The sequence below is a fragment of the Balaenoptera musculus genome, chromosome 1, assembly GCF_009873245.2.
Source record: "Balaenoptera musculus isolate JJ_BM4_2016_0621 chromosome 1, mBalMus1.pri.v3, whole genome shotgun sequence".
NCBI lineage: Eukaryota > Metazoa > Chordata > Mammalia > Artiodactyla > Balaenopteridae > Balaenoptera > Balaenoptera musculus.
This window is the reverse complement of record NC_045785.1, coordinates 55,934,783-55,948,236: the sequence shown is the minus strand read 5'-3', so window position 1 is coordinate 55,948,236 and position 13,454 is coordinate 55,934,783. Positions and strand designations below refer to the sequence as shown.

The following is a 13,454-nucleotide window of genomic DNA, read 5'->3' as shown; positions in this document are numbered from 1 at the left end:
TGTATCCTTGCTGCGTCATTAGATAATCCTCATGCAAATAGCTTGAAGAACAAAGGAAGGGGGGCCCGGGACCCCCGGGGGCGCAGGTGGGTGTGGGGGCGGCGTGCCGGGCGCGGGGGCGGCGGCGCGCGCGCCGAGCGGAGCGCCGGCGGGAGGCGTGCGGCCGCGCGGGGCTCCGTGCGCCGAGTGTCTACGTCCGTGTGCGCGCCCCTGCGGCGCGGTGGACCGCTGGCCGGGCCGCTCCTGGCCGGGTCTCGCGGCACCAGAGCCAGCCACCCGCCCGCCCGGGGGCACGGGAAGCCGGGGGCCAAGGAGAGCCGTTCCGGCGAGGCCGGCCGCGACGCGCGCACACGCACACGCACACGCCGCCGCGGGGCTCGGCCGGCTCGGCGGCCGCGCCGGGGGCGGGCCGAGGGCGGGCCGGGCGGGGGCCGAGGGCGCGCCGCTGTCCGGCACTGGGCGGCCGCCTGCAGCCGCCGCGGGGGACCGCACGCAGCTCGCCACCTCGGGGTGGGCGGCGGCGGGGCGCCGGGGCGGCGGCACTGGGCGGGCTGCGACCCCGCACTCTCGCACGGACTTGGAGGGTATTGCTGGGCTGGGTCTGTTGTGCTTGGGGTGTGTTTTTTTCCTGCGGGGTGGGGGTGGGGGCGACCTCGCCCATCGGTATTTGCGCGGTTTCCCTCTGGCCCTCGCTGGGGTGTCAGGAGCGACGCAGGTTGGACGAGGGCGCGGGGAGACCCCCGGTGCCCCGCTCCGGCCCCCTGGCGGGCCGGCGGCGCGGAGGGGCGGGGCGGGTATGTGTAAATGTTGCGCACTCGCTTTTCCCCCACCCCCGCCTGCTTCCAGGCAGCTGGCGTGGGTCCCTCGCCGTCCGGCGGCGACTGTAAATAGAGCCTGGATGTTGTTTACATGAAGGATCCGGCGGGAGGAGTCTGCGGGGAGGAGGCGGAGGAGGAGGAGGGAGGGAGGAGAGAGGAAGACCGGAGTCCCGGCGGCGGCAGTTCGGGGTGAGGGTGAGCCCTGCGCGGCGCGGGCACCGGGCGCTACCACGAGGCCGGGACGCTGGACCCTAGGGTAGGAGGGAGAATGGGCGCGGGGCGGGGAGAAGGGGTCTGTCAGAGTGGCATTTTTAGCTTACAACCTGCCACGCAGATTCTCCGGAGCGATAGGGGAGGGGTTTGCGGGGAGGGCGGGGAAGACTCGATTTCTCTGCACGTTCATTCTCCTATCCCCAATCTTTTCCCGCTTCCTCTCGGGGCTCACCTGTTTATTTCCATCAGCCAGAGCTTTCAGTTTTTATTTAGGCATGAGAGGCTGTTTCTTTTTTTAGAAGCGTAATTGGGGAGGGGGGTGCGTGGCTGTAATTTATGCCGGTCCCGGTCGCTTTTCAAGAAGGGGGAGGGGACTTGGCGGAGACCTCCTGCTCCTGGCCGTAGCTAACCCCAGGGTTTCTCCCTGCCTTCCTGCGGCCAAGGAATCTTTTCCCTCACTCAGCTACCCGCAGGCCAGCTGCCACCTTCTTGGAGAAGGACCACACCTGTGTTTATTCCTCGCTTTGGAAGAGAGGTGAGCTGAGAAACCGGGAAATCCTGTGTTCCCCAAAGCTCTTAGCCAACCATCCCATCCCAGAATTGGCCAGAAAGTGCTGCTTTCACCTGCTGATTGCGCTGGGCACGCCCATCCCCCCACCCCGGCAAGTTGTGGTGTACAGATGTGTTGGGATTTTCTCTTGCCTCTGGACCTGCACCCCACCACCCGGCAACTAACTGCTGGGTTTAGATTGAGAGAGAAGTGATCCCCTTGGATTTAGTGTGCGTTCTGCATTCCCCAGTGGGTCTTCCAATGGAATCGTCTGCTCTCCCATCACAGCCCCCTTTATTCTTCCGCTAAGAGCTTAGTCCAGAATCTGGCCGAAGCAGCCAGTCTCTGGCTCTCGTTTTCTGGGCTCCACCCTGGCCCCTCTTGGTTCTCCAGAGCCAAACACGCCTCCCAAGCAGAAGGCACACCCTGCCCTAAATCTCTTCCATTCCAAAAGGGAGGGGAAAACAGTGGAAGAGAAGGGAGCCAGGGGTCTTCCTTCTGTCCTGAGTATCCCCAACAGCATTTCCCTCTTCAAGCTTGCTGGATTTATAATCCCTTTCTTCTTATCAGCTGCTCCCCCCACCCTTTGCCCCTAGTCCTATGATAGATACTTAGGGAGGTGCGGATGGGGGGGTGGATTGTCACCCCTTTTCCTTGGTGCGAGGCATTTTCCTTCTCCTCGGTCTTTTCATTTTTGAGCTGCTTAACAAGTAAAATATGTAAATATGTTTGCATGCTTATTTGAACTTGTTTTCTTGCTGGGTAATGAAGAGCTGGGACTCAAAAGGGAGGGAGGGGAAAGCTACGAGAGGTGCATATTCCCATATTCCCGCTGGTGTCCCCCACATGAACATCCCCAGCGTTGCTGGAGGAGACCCTTCTGTGAAAGCCAACAGTCTCCCTTCCATGACATCACCACCTAAGCCCTTCCAACTTTAGCTTCAGAACAGGAAGAAGGCTCAAAATAGAACTACCTTAGGAATCCAGCTCCTTTTAGAAGATCAACTTTTAAATCAGCTGCAGGAGGAACACTGAACTTTGACATGGGTAGAGAAAGCTGTAGTGTTTGTAGTAATTGGTTCTTTTGGGGAAGGGTATGGGGATACTTCCCACGTATATTCACGAAATGCTTTTCTCAAGGTAAGTTGGGTACCTAGACCGATGAATGATTAATCGGATGGTTCTAGATTCTTTATTGAATTATTCATGTGTTTCGGTATGTCAGCAGTAACGAGTACTTTTCAGAATAAATTAAAGAGGGGCTCCTAGAATGTGCTCTAGAGTCTGCTAGAGATAGAGGAGGTTGTTGGTGGGGAGGGAGCTTTTGAAGGCGAGGAATCTGAGGATGCAGTGACAGCTGTTGTGAGTATGGAAGTTGAGAGGCTTACTATAAACAATGCCTGTAAATTTTGCAGGGTGACTAATATCCTGGACAAAGAAGTAATGATGTCAGGATTTTCCACCTTTACCTCGAAAATTAACTCCATATCTTTGAATCATGATGTCTCCATTTTTTTTCCCTGAATTCTCTGAGCAGAAAGAGTTGTTCAGTCTTTAGGAAGGGCTGCTTAATAAATGATCATCACTGAAGTATTAACGACAATAAGGATTAGAAGTAAGGCAGAAAATACTTGGCATAATTTGAGTACCTGGTGGGTGCTGTAGAATGACTTGCTGGGTGAAGGGTTCCGGTTTGAAAAAAATCCGAATGACAGGACTTTCTCTACTTGCATTAATGCGGTAGCCACTAGCCACGTGTGGCTGTCAAGCACCTGCAATCTGGCTAGGGTGATAAGTTGATTTTTAAATTAAAAATTGGTGTTCCATTCAGTTTTTGGAAAACTTCGTTATGTTTGGAAACAAGTTGGGTATGTGCATCTACTTTTTAAGCTGTAACTTTTATGAAATCTAAATACGGATTTAGTATTTCTGATGAAAATTTAGTGTTCGAATTGACACGTGTTATAAGTGAATATGCTCTGGATTTCAAAGACTTAGTACAAAAAAAAGAGTAAAATATCTCACTAATTATGTTTATATTGATTACATGTTCCAATGAAAATATTCTGGGTGTATTGTATTAAGTGAAATTTATTGTTAATGTCACTTTAACCTGTTTATTTTTTAGTTTTTTCAAAATGTGACTACTGGAATATCTAAAATTACATAGCTTGCTTTTTACTTTTCTGGGACAGCACTGGCCTGTAGCATCGCTCCTTTTTCTCCCTGGATTAATTTCAAAAGAGATGACTGCATGAAATACAGTTCCTTCATGTTTGTCAACCATGTACTTTCCCCTGCTATTTTCCATTTGGAGATTTGGGGGCCCCAAGAGTTAACTATCACGGTATATGAGACTAATAGTGACTGCCCTGCAGATTTCTATGCAGGAGGCGTGCCCTGCTCAGGAAGGTCAATAAAGACGTCCCGGGTACTGGAAGGGCTGATAGGGGTGTCTTGGAAAAATTTAGCGATCCACATATCTGGCCAGAGCTGCTTTTGTAAAAGGTTCCTGGGCATGCCAAAATATATCAGAGAACAGTTTGTGGTACTGTAACAGTAATGACACCTGGTGGCATCTTAGTGATGCCACCCACCTTTGTTTATTTTCTCTTTCTTCGCATTCACTTTCTGCCCTCACTTCATAGCTCCATTGGTGGTAATTGGGCCCACAAAGTTCCTGACCCTTTTCCTCCAACAAAAAGTATAATGCCGACCTGAATGGAAATGTTGCTATCTTTACCTGAATGGAGATGTTGCTATCTTTGGAGTTTGGTTTTATCTAATGAGATTCAGTAATGGCAGTGGAAGGGACTTGGGCATTTAGTACTCTTCCCTCATTTTGTAGATGACAAACTGTCAGGTACCTTGCCGGTTGACATATAGAGAGAGGAATTAAGCATGTACGTTTGTTGATAAGCTATTTAGAGAATCGCTGGGAAATAAAGAAGTTTGTTAATGAATTAGGCAAGTATTTGTTGAGCTTGCACTGTGTGGAAAGGACTGTGATTAATGTGGAAGGACATGAAGACAGCAGTCTCTGACTTCAGGAACAGTACTGTTGATTTGAGGAAATCAGATGTAAACAGTACCAAAGTAAATCACAGTTTAAGATATAGCACTTCATAATGAGTGCAGTACCTCTGTGTTACAAGTAGAAATGTGTTCCTTTTCTATGTGTTACAAGTAAAAATGTGTTCCTTTTCCAGATATAGGAATAGAAGCTCTGAGAATGGTGGACTCTTCAGAAAAAAGGAGTGTGATTGTGTTTCCAGAACAGCCCAAGGCTCTAGAAGTAGAGGTCAGTGCACGTCTTTGGTATTGCCCCCTTTAGCTGTCCGTTAAGGGAATTTGAGACGTAAGACCCAGCATTTCTAAATGGCAGTGCTGCCACTAATGAGGAAATCATAGATTAATTGGAGACACCCAGGGTTTTTAGAGACGACTAGCTAGGGGTGGATCCTTTTGAAGTCAGCTGGTGTATTTTTGACTGGTTATTCTAAAAGGGATGATAACAGGTGAGACGGAATAAAACTGACTTGTGAGCAGACTGAAATCCAAAATCTGGGGAAAAAAATTAAATCTCAAGCAAAATCCAACAGTGAAATAAGTAGACAGTTGGACTACAAGTGTGTATTCTGAGTACACATGTAAAGGGGAAAGGCCCATAGAGTAGAATATTATATTTTATTAAGCGTTAAGTGGGATGGTCCATTTATTTGTAGATTTTTAGTCTCCTGGAGCCTTTTTGGACTAAAATCCCCACCAGTTCGTTCCTCTTTCTGTCTCTGCATTATTGTATAGAGACCTGTGTTAGGTTTTTTTTTCTACGTGACCTGCTGAGGTTATGCAGCATGACTGTTTAGAGGCCAGTGCTTGGAATGGGTAAAACAATGTCACCCCCTCTGTAATTACTCCCAGTTAATGCTTCTCTATGAGAATTGGGGCTGACTTGGCCAAGGCAGTCGTCCATGGCTTTTCCTTGCCATTTTAGCTGATTTATTTCCCCTAAAGAAAGAAAGAAATGTGTAACCCCCTTATTCCTGGTTTCCTACTAACCTTGGCACAAGTTAGTTTTCAAACACTATTACCAGCAAAGCTTTGCCATGAAACGCAGGTATGCATCCTCTGTAGTTCTGACAAAGCAGTAGTTGACATTTGGCATTTTCTGTTGACAGTACATTTTTATAACATGACGGTTTGGTCAAATTTGCACATTTTATAATGTCACTGAGTTGGATTGTGGTTTTCAAGTTGGGGAAGAAAAAAACATCACACTTTAGTAAAAGACCAGTGGATTTAAATTAACCTATTTAAACTAGTTTAGTTTTAAATTATTGTCAGATATTTTGCATGCCAGCAGTTCATTTTATGATCCCTCCAGTTATTTAATATATAATCAGATACTTAAAAGTTCAAAATCACTGTATTTTCACTTTCAGTCTATTGATAAGAGAGACGTGACATGTTTTTTGTGTGTGCATTTGTACTCCACAAGGTCTAAAAGCACATTTTTAGTATACCAGTTTGCCAGTAGTACTTGGTTTTCTAGTTGATAATATTTGGTGCATGCATCACGAAGAAATTGTTCTCAGTTGTATCATTTTCATCATAGAAGAACTGAGTTTAAAATCAGGTTGACCTCTGGAGGAAAGCATTTTACATCATTATTTTTTTCTTCCTCTCTTACTGTGCAGTATACTTTCGTACTGTAGCATTAGCACCTGCCATCATTTGTTTTAAAATTAAAATAAGTCAATTTTTGTAAGAAAAATCTACCGAGAAAGAAGTGTTTTTGATAGATTTAGTTTTTTAAATGCGCATTTATAAGAAATAATTTCCATGAAGAAATAAAACATTTTAAGTGTTTACTAGTATTTATAAAATACAGTTCTGAAAACCCACATTTTTTTCTTCCTTGAAACTGCTTTAGAGTTATTCTGAGAAAATATTAATTTAACTCTTCACAGAATAATGGCAGTTTGCTTTTTGTTATTACTTGGCCTCTAGGCTCCCCGCCCTATCCCCCCGTGCCCAGTTTAGGTAGAAAAAGAAATGAGGGAAAAATAAGGAAGTAAAGGAAATACTCATTGTTTTTTGTACCAAAAATCTTTAGTTGTCTGATTTTTGGTCATGGCTAAGAGAGTGAATTTCATCTTTGTAGTACATTACAAACATTAAGTTCGTGTTTGTTGACTTCATATTTAGACATTCAGTTGCATTAGTACTCAGTCTTTGCGAAGAACAGTCTAATAACTACTAAGTATATCAGAGTTACTTATTTGTCCCCATACTTACCCTCTAGTATCTCAGAGTAAGTATTCATCTTTTCCAAAACTGACAGAACTTGTGGCTGGGAATTGTTCAGTGGTGATCTTTTTATCCTTTTTGATGTATCAGCTATCTAAAATTTCATTCTCAAATAATCACAATATCTGTGTTCATGTAACAGATGTTTATAATTTGGGTGAAAATGTGTGACTATTTCCAGGAACCTTAGGTTAAGGGATCCAATTTTTTTTTTTAATCTTCATTGCCCTCTCGTGTTTCAACTCTGTATTACATCAGTTGGCTAAGACCTAGGTGATGACCTCTTTAACTTTTACATATTTTTGCACTTTAGAGAATGTTGTTTTAATTTGTATGTGGGTGGATTGTTTCATTGGATATTCCTTTTCTGAAGATAAGGTCAGTTTCATAGTGCATAAAGTTAACAGTTGAGCTAGGCTCGCTGTACTCTGCTATTTTCTGACCTATGCTGATCTAAAGAATTGATTGATCTCTCTGACTTATTTGAAGTAGAGAGCTAATATCTAATTTGCATATAATGAGTCTTTGAAGCTGAGCCAATGCCTAATTGAAAACACAATTATTTTTCAAGTATCTGTCAAGTTCCACTCATATTGAAATAACTTGAGAGCTTATGACTGACATGGAAAAAAAAATGAGTGACTCATGGCTTTAATAAGTTGATTATTCTGAAGCCTGAATTCTAGTTTCAGAATCTTTTTGTCCTTTTTATTAAAAGTACATCATCCCCGGGACTTCCCTGGTGGTCCAGTGGTAAAGAATCCGCCTTACAATGCAGGGGACAAGGGTTCGATCCCTGGTTGGGGAACTAAGATCCCACATGCCGCGGGGCAACTAAGCCCGCGTGCACCACAACTACGGAGCTTGCGCACCTCAACTAGAGCCTGCGTGCTGCAAACTACAGAGCTCACGCACTCTGGAACCCACGCACCACAACCTGAGAAGAGAAAATCCGCATGCGACAACTAGAGAGAAGCCCGCGCACCACAAGGAAGAGCCTGTGCGCCGCAATGAAAGATCCTGCGTGCCTCAACGAAGATCCGCGTGCCAAGTAAGACCCAATGCAGCGAGAGATAAAAATAAATAATAAATCTTTAAAAAAAAAAATGTACATCATCCTTGAAGATGACTTCAGGGTACATCTCAAAGGTACAGATAATTTCAAAGCAAGTAATGTGTATGTGTTGATTTTTTAAAAGGCATTCCAAAGGTTAACGATCCTTCACCCTAACTGTAAAATTGACATAACTATAGTGAAAAACACCTCACAGGTGAGATAAATATGTAATCATCATCAGTGTCATCAATTTGAGTATATTCTTAGCACTCAGAGCAAGAACAATAAAAGTCATTCTTTTTGCTAATTTTTCTTAAATCATAAAACTCCCACAAGCTTCTGCTTCATGATCTGAGATGCTGAGAAAACTAAAAATTTTAAGCAAAAAGTAGATGTTCTTAGAAACTTTGTTTGCATAAATAGTGTAAACTGAATATCCCCTTGATGGAGTTGAATGGCTAGGTTGGGGTAGAGAAAAAAGCACTAGGTTCAATCGTTTTGACATGGATTTGAACTCAGGTTCAATGTAACTTAGTGGTATGATCAGGTGAATCACCTAACCTCTCTTAGGTTTTTATTCTCTTTCTGTAAAATGGGCTAACGATACCTAACGTATTCCAGAATCCTTTTGTGATGAATTAATGAGTAATTCATTGACAACCCCATAGGGGTTCTTGTGAAAACTAAAGCAGAAAGCCATAGAAAATTACTGAATGTTAGGCAGATATGAAGTATTATTGCCATGTTTGATCACGAGCACTTTGAGGATAGATAGGGACCAGGTCTTATTTATCTTCATTTCCTGGACATCTAGAAGAGGTCTTGGAATATAGTAGACCCTAAGTAAATATTTATTGCATGAATGATTGAGGTCAGGGAGAAGGAGTCAGCAAATCCATGCACCGAAGAGGTTAACAGTGTGAAATAGAGCTGGAAAGCGTATGTGATGTATTCGTGGTTGCTCATCAATGTGTATAAATCATGTGTTCATCTTTTGTCTTAATATAATTCAACCAGGCCTTTTACTGTTTCAGCCTCACTAATTGTTGGGCTGTGACCCTACTTTTTCTTCTGCTTCCCCACATCTGGAACCAGAAGGGGATCTTTTAGTCTTCCACTTCCTGGGGAGCCTTCAGAGGGAGTCACGCAGCCACCCGGAAAGGATGCTGCCGGCCGACACAGTGACTGACAGGCTGCCCTGGCTCAGTTATCACAGTGCTGATGCTGTCCATTCTAAAGGTACAGTACTGTGATAACTGAAGGATGGCAGCCATCTTGCCTTCCAGCAGAGGAGCTCTGTCGTGCCTGGGGAGGAAGACAGAAGATGAAAGAGGCATGTGAAACAGTGGCAGGGACCCAGAAACCCCTCTTACCCTGTTCCTGTATCGTGCTTTCCCTAGAGCACAGGGAATGTTATTCCATCGGTCTTTGCCCTGTTTTGTGATATGAGACTAAAGAGGAGTTGGGTAGTTGTTTGCCTTGTTGTACTGAGCAGACATGTTGTTAAGATCTTTTGGGACTTTCAAGGGACTGATTTGGGATAAGTGCGAAGTGTGGATTAGTATCTCTGGAGTGGTATTCAGAGACATTTGTGCCACTTTTATAAACGTAAAAAGTAACCTGATTAAAATAGCTTGATGCTTGTCAATATTAGATGTTCAGAATGAAATTCAACTTAAACGGAGAAAAAAGCCCTACGTGTTGAACAGTATTCATATTACTGCACGAATAAAATTAAATCTTTGTGTTTAAGAGTGGATAGAGACATGTCATGTTTCTTTCCGTAACAAAATTTAGAATCTAGTCTGATTCAAAACTTGTTGAATGCCCATGTTATTGCTGCTGTCACCTTTACATGAAAGTGAAATGTAAATAATTTTACTTGTATCAAATAATTAAGGACTACTCTGCAGTGACATCTAGAACAAGTCGATTTCAGAGATATGAAGCTATAAAAATACCAGCCCAGCATTGGGTGTGCATAAAAGACCAGGAAATTTAACAGAGCACACATCTTCAGCCTGCATCCTTGAGAGTACTTCTGGGGTTAGGGCAGGGGGTATTATAGAACCCAGGGTTTCCCACATCCCTCCTCCCTCAAGACTCCCGAGGAAGCTATACACATGGAACAGCAGCAAACAAGGCTCAGAATGCATGACCTGATTATGTGTTACATCACAGCCCGTTGCAAGGCTCAGGTAATTTCATGTAGTTCAGCCTCAGTGCCCTAAACAGAGACCTCTTAACCTCTTCCCAGGCTCATGTCTGTACCTGGGAACCTTCCCACCCCATCGATAGGAACTGGTTTAGGAACCCAAAGCCGTGGGCCAAAGAGAAAACAGAGCCTGCTGAGGTCAGGACCTGCTACCACAGGGCAAGAAGAGCCAGGGAAGGAAAAATTCCATGTGTGACCCTTTAATGAACGGAGACCTTACTCACTACTCAGCACAGCCCAGTTAAGGCCTTAAGCCCATTTTATTATCAAGTCCTTCACTGGGACAGAGTATGGAAGAAAGGGAACCGGAAGCGAGTAGGGAGGCAAAGTGTCGCCTCCTGTCCAGAGAGATTTGTTCTCCCCGCTCATCGTGCTCCTTTGTTGGTTTACACAGTCCTCTGACCTCTTCCCTCCCCTTCTTGACCCCAACGGGGCCGTTGCTGGAAGAACCCCTTGAGCCACACCTGGTTGGCCCTCAATTGCTTTCCACATAGCATTGACCACGTTATGGCCCAGGACCTTCACATGTCTGCATAACTCAGGATTTCTCCAAACTGCAGGCTGACTATGGTTTTGATTAGTTACAGGGGGGATGGCCCTGCCCAGGTGTGTATTAGATTACCAGTTCTGAAATTCCTTGGAGTTTCCTACTCCCTTAAACAGAAAAGGAATTTCTGACAGAAACCCTGGAAGAACTTCTAAGAAAGTAAAGTTCTGGGATTGGTGAATTCTCAACTTGATACAGTCCTAACTTTTAGTGTTACAGCAGGTAGAAAAAAAGTGCTTCAGGGAGTGATGTGTTGTGCAATCATTGGCCCTGGTGAGGATTTCACCACCTACCTTGATCTTCCTGTTTTCCCATTACTAGTTTTATAAAAATTCAGTTTTTATACTTACTGGATCTTGACCCCAAGTCCACACCCGAGCCCATGGGCTATTGCAGAGCTGAGTGTTGGGTGTAGTTTGGAGTCACTCCTGCATTTCTGCAGACAGACATACTGGGTCCCATTTCTTGTCAACAGGAAAGCCTGGGCTCAGTCTGGGGCCTGCCTAGGCCTGGAGGTCCTTGACACTTTGGGGCAGTTCATAGATGTAAGGGGTTTCCAGTGGGTTAAGTGAGAAGTGATGCAAGCAAAATCTGATGAGGTTTTTCAACTGCTTTGTTTAAAACACACATACACACGATGTATGTTTGGTTGGTGTATTTTTCAGTTTAGGTATGTAAGAATGGGAAGACTGGGATTAAACATAGGAATATCACATGATCCAGCATTTCCACTTCTGGTTATACACCCAAGTGAATGGAGGCAGGTATTTTTGCACCCGTGTTCACAGTGGCATCATTCACGATAGCCAAAAGGTAGAAGCGACCCAGGTGTCCGTCGATGAATGTGGATAAAGTGTTTATACATACAACAGAATATTATTCAGCATTATTAAGGGAGAAAATTCTGACACGTGTTACAACGTGGATGAACCTTGACGATAGCTAAGTGAAACGAGCCAGGCACAAAGCAGTGTATGAGTCGTCTTATATGAGATTCCTACAGCGGTCAGAGTCATAGAGCCAGAGGAATGGTGGTTGCCCAGCACTGCAGGAAGGGGGAAATGGGAAATTCACGTTTAACAGAGTTAACTGGGAAGATGAAAAAATTCTGGAGATGGATGGTGATGGTTGCACAATGTGAATGTTCTTAATACTACAGAACCGTATACTTAAAGATGGCTAAAATGGTAAATTTTATGTCTTATTTTACCACCACCACAACCAAAAAAAAAAGGCAAGGTAATAGCACTGTTGCAGGATTGAATTGATTGCTCTCTTCTTTAGACAGTCTTCAGTGTGAAGATAATTGCTGTTTCAAATAAGCAATTAAAATGTAATTCCCATGTCTTTATGCATTTAAAGTTCTCTAATCTGTAGACTGTTAGACATATGTCCAGGGTTTCTCACATAGCATAGCTTTAAAATTTTGTAAAATATAAAGAAAACTAAGTATAATAACAATGAAAGTACTAAAAGTAGAGTGAAGAAAAGGCCTCAACAGGAAGGCAGATGATGGGGCATCTCGTGCTGGCTTTATGCCTTTTCTGGTGAAATTGGGCAACTCAGTGGACCTTTCCGTGCTCTAGTTGCCTCATTTGCCTGCCTCTTGGGAGTAGTGGTAAAGATGAAATTTTGTGTGTGTGTGTGTAGTTTGTATCGTATGCATAATATATATGTGTGTGTGTGTATATATATGTATGTGTATGTGTATATATGACCATTTTGATGACCAAAGCAACATTCAAGTGGCATATTATTTCTTAAAATGTAGAAATACAATGTCTGAAAAGATTTTAAAATAACTTTTAATATTTTAAAATAAACTTTTAATAAACATCCTAACTGGACTTGTCACTCAACTATTCCCAGCCTCATTAAAAGGAGTATTCTATAGCTTGCTCTTCATCACGAAAGATTTTTTTTCTATTTGTTATTATATGTTTAAATTTGAAAATAAGTAAAAGCATAGAGACTAGAAATAGACAGCAATAACCTTCTCTAAGGGATTGCATGTTTTATTAGCCCTGAGTAGCTTGCTCTTCATCATGAAAGATTTTTTTTTCTTTTTGTTATTATATGTTTAAATTTGAAAATAAGAGAAGTAAAAGCATAGAGACAAAGAGACAGCAGTAACCTTCTCTAAGGGATCGCATGTTTTATTAGCCCTGAGTAAAAGGCATCATTTGTGGATTGTATCTCCTTTATCACAAAGCTCTCACTTGGGCTCATGCTCTGGAAATCAGATTTTGGTGGTAGGAATGGCCCCCACCAGATCCCATGCAGTATTCTACCTTGATCATATCACACAGAGTTGGAGCAGAAAGCGAGCTCTGATCCCTGCCGTGCCAGTTTCAAATATTTTGCTATGCCTTGTACGTTCTGAGCTTCCCTGAATAACCAACCAACTATAAATATGCCACGAATTTGTCTGTACCATTATTAAACTGACTTTTCTTCCAAATCAATTGCTTTCTGAGACAAGAAGATTCTTGTGTTTCTGTGCTTCATGTAGAGGATTTTTTCCCCTAAAAGTGGCTTCCTTAAAACTCTACATTCATATTCACAATTTATCCTCGCCAAACAGTTCATTTTCACCATTACCTGTTAATCTTTTATTACACAAGTTCTTCATTAAGCATGAACAAGAGTAAGGGAGGCACCAAAAGACCACTTTGTTTTTTTCTTCTATATCCAAACCATGATTATGAAGATTCCCATTGGAAAGGAATGCCAGGTACCAGAGG

The 13,454-nt window shown here is 43.6% G+C and overlaps 1 protein-coding gene across 1 annotated transcript in view; it reads left to right on the top strand.

Annotated features, from left to right (window-relative positions):
* The first annotated feature begins 994 nt into the window (after positions 1-994).
* JAK1 (Janus kinase 1) overlaps positions 995-13,454 on the top strand; it is a 241,668-nt gene continuing 229,208 nt past the window's right edge. The window contains 3 exon segments of the mRNA XM_036853262.1: positions 995-1,013; positions 1,495-1,566; positions 4,791-4,882. The gene's annotated coding sequence lies outside the window, so the exon portion shown is untranslated.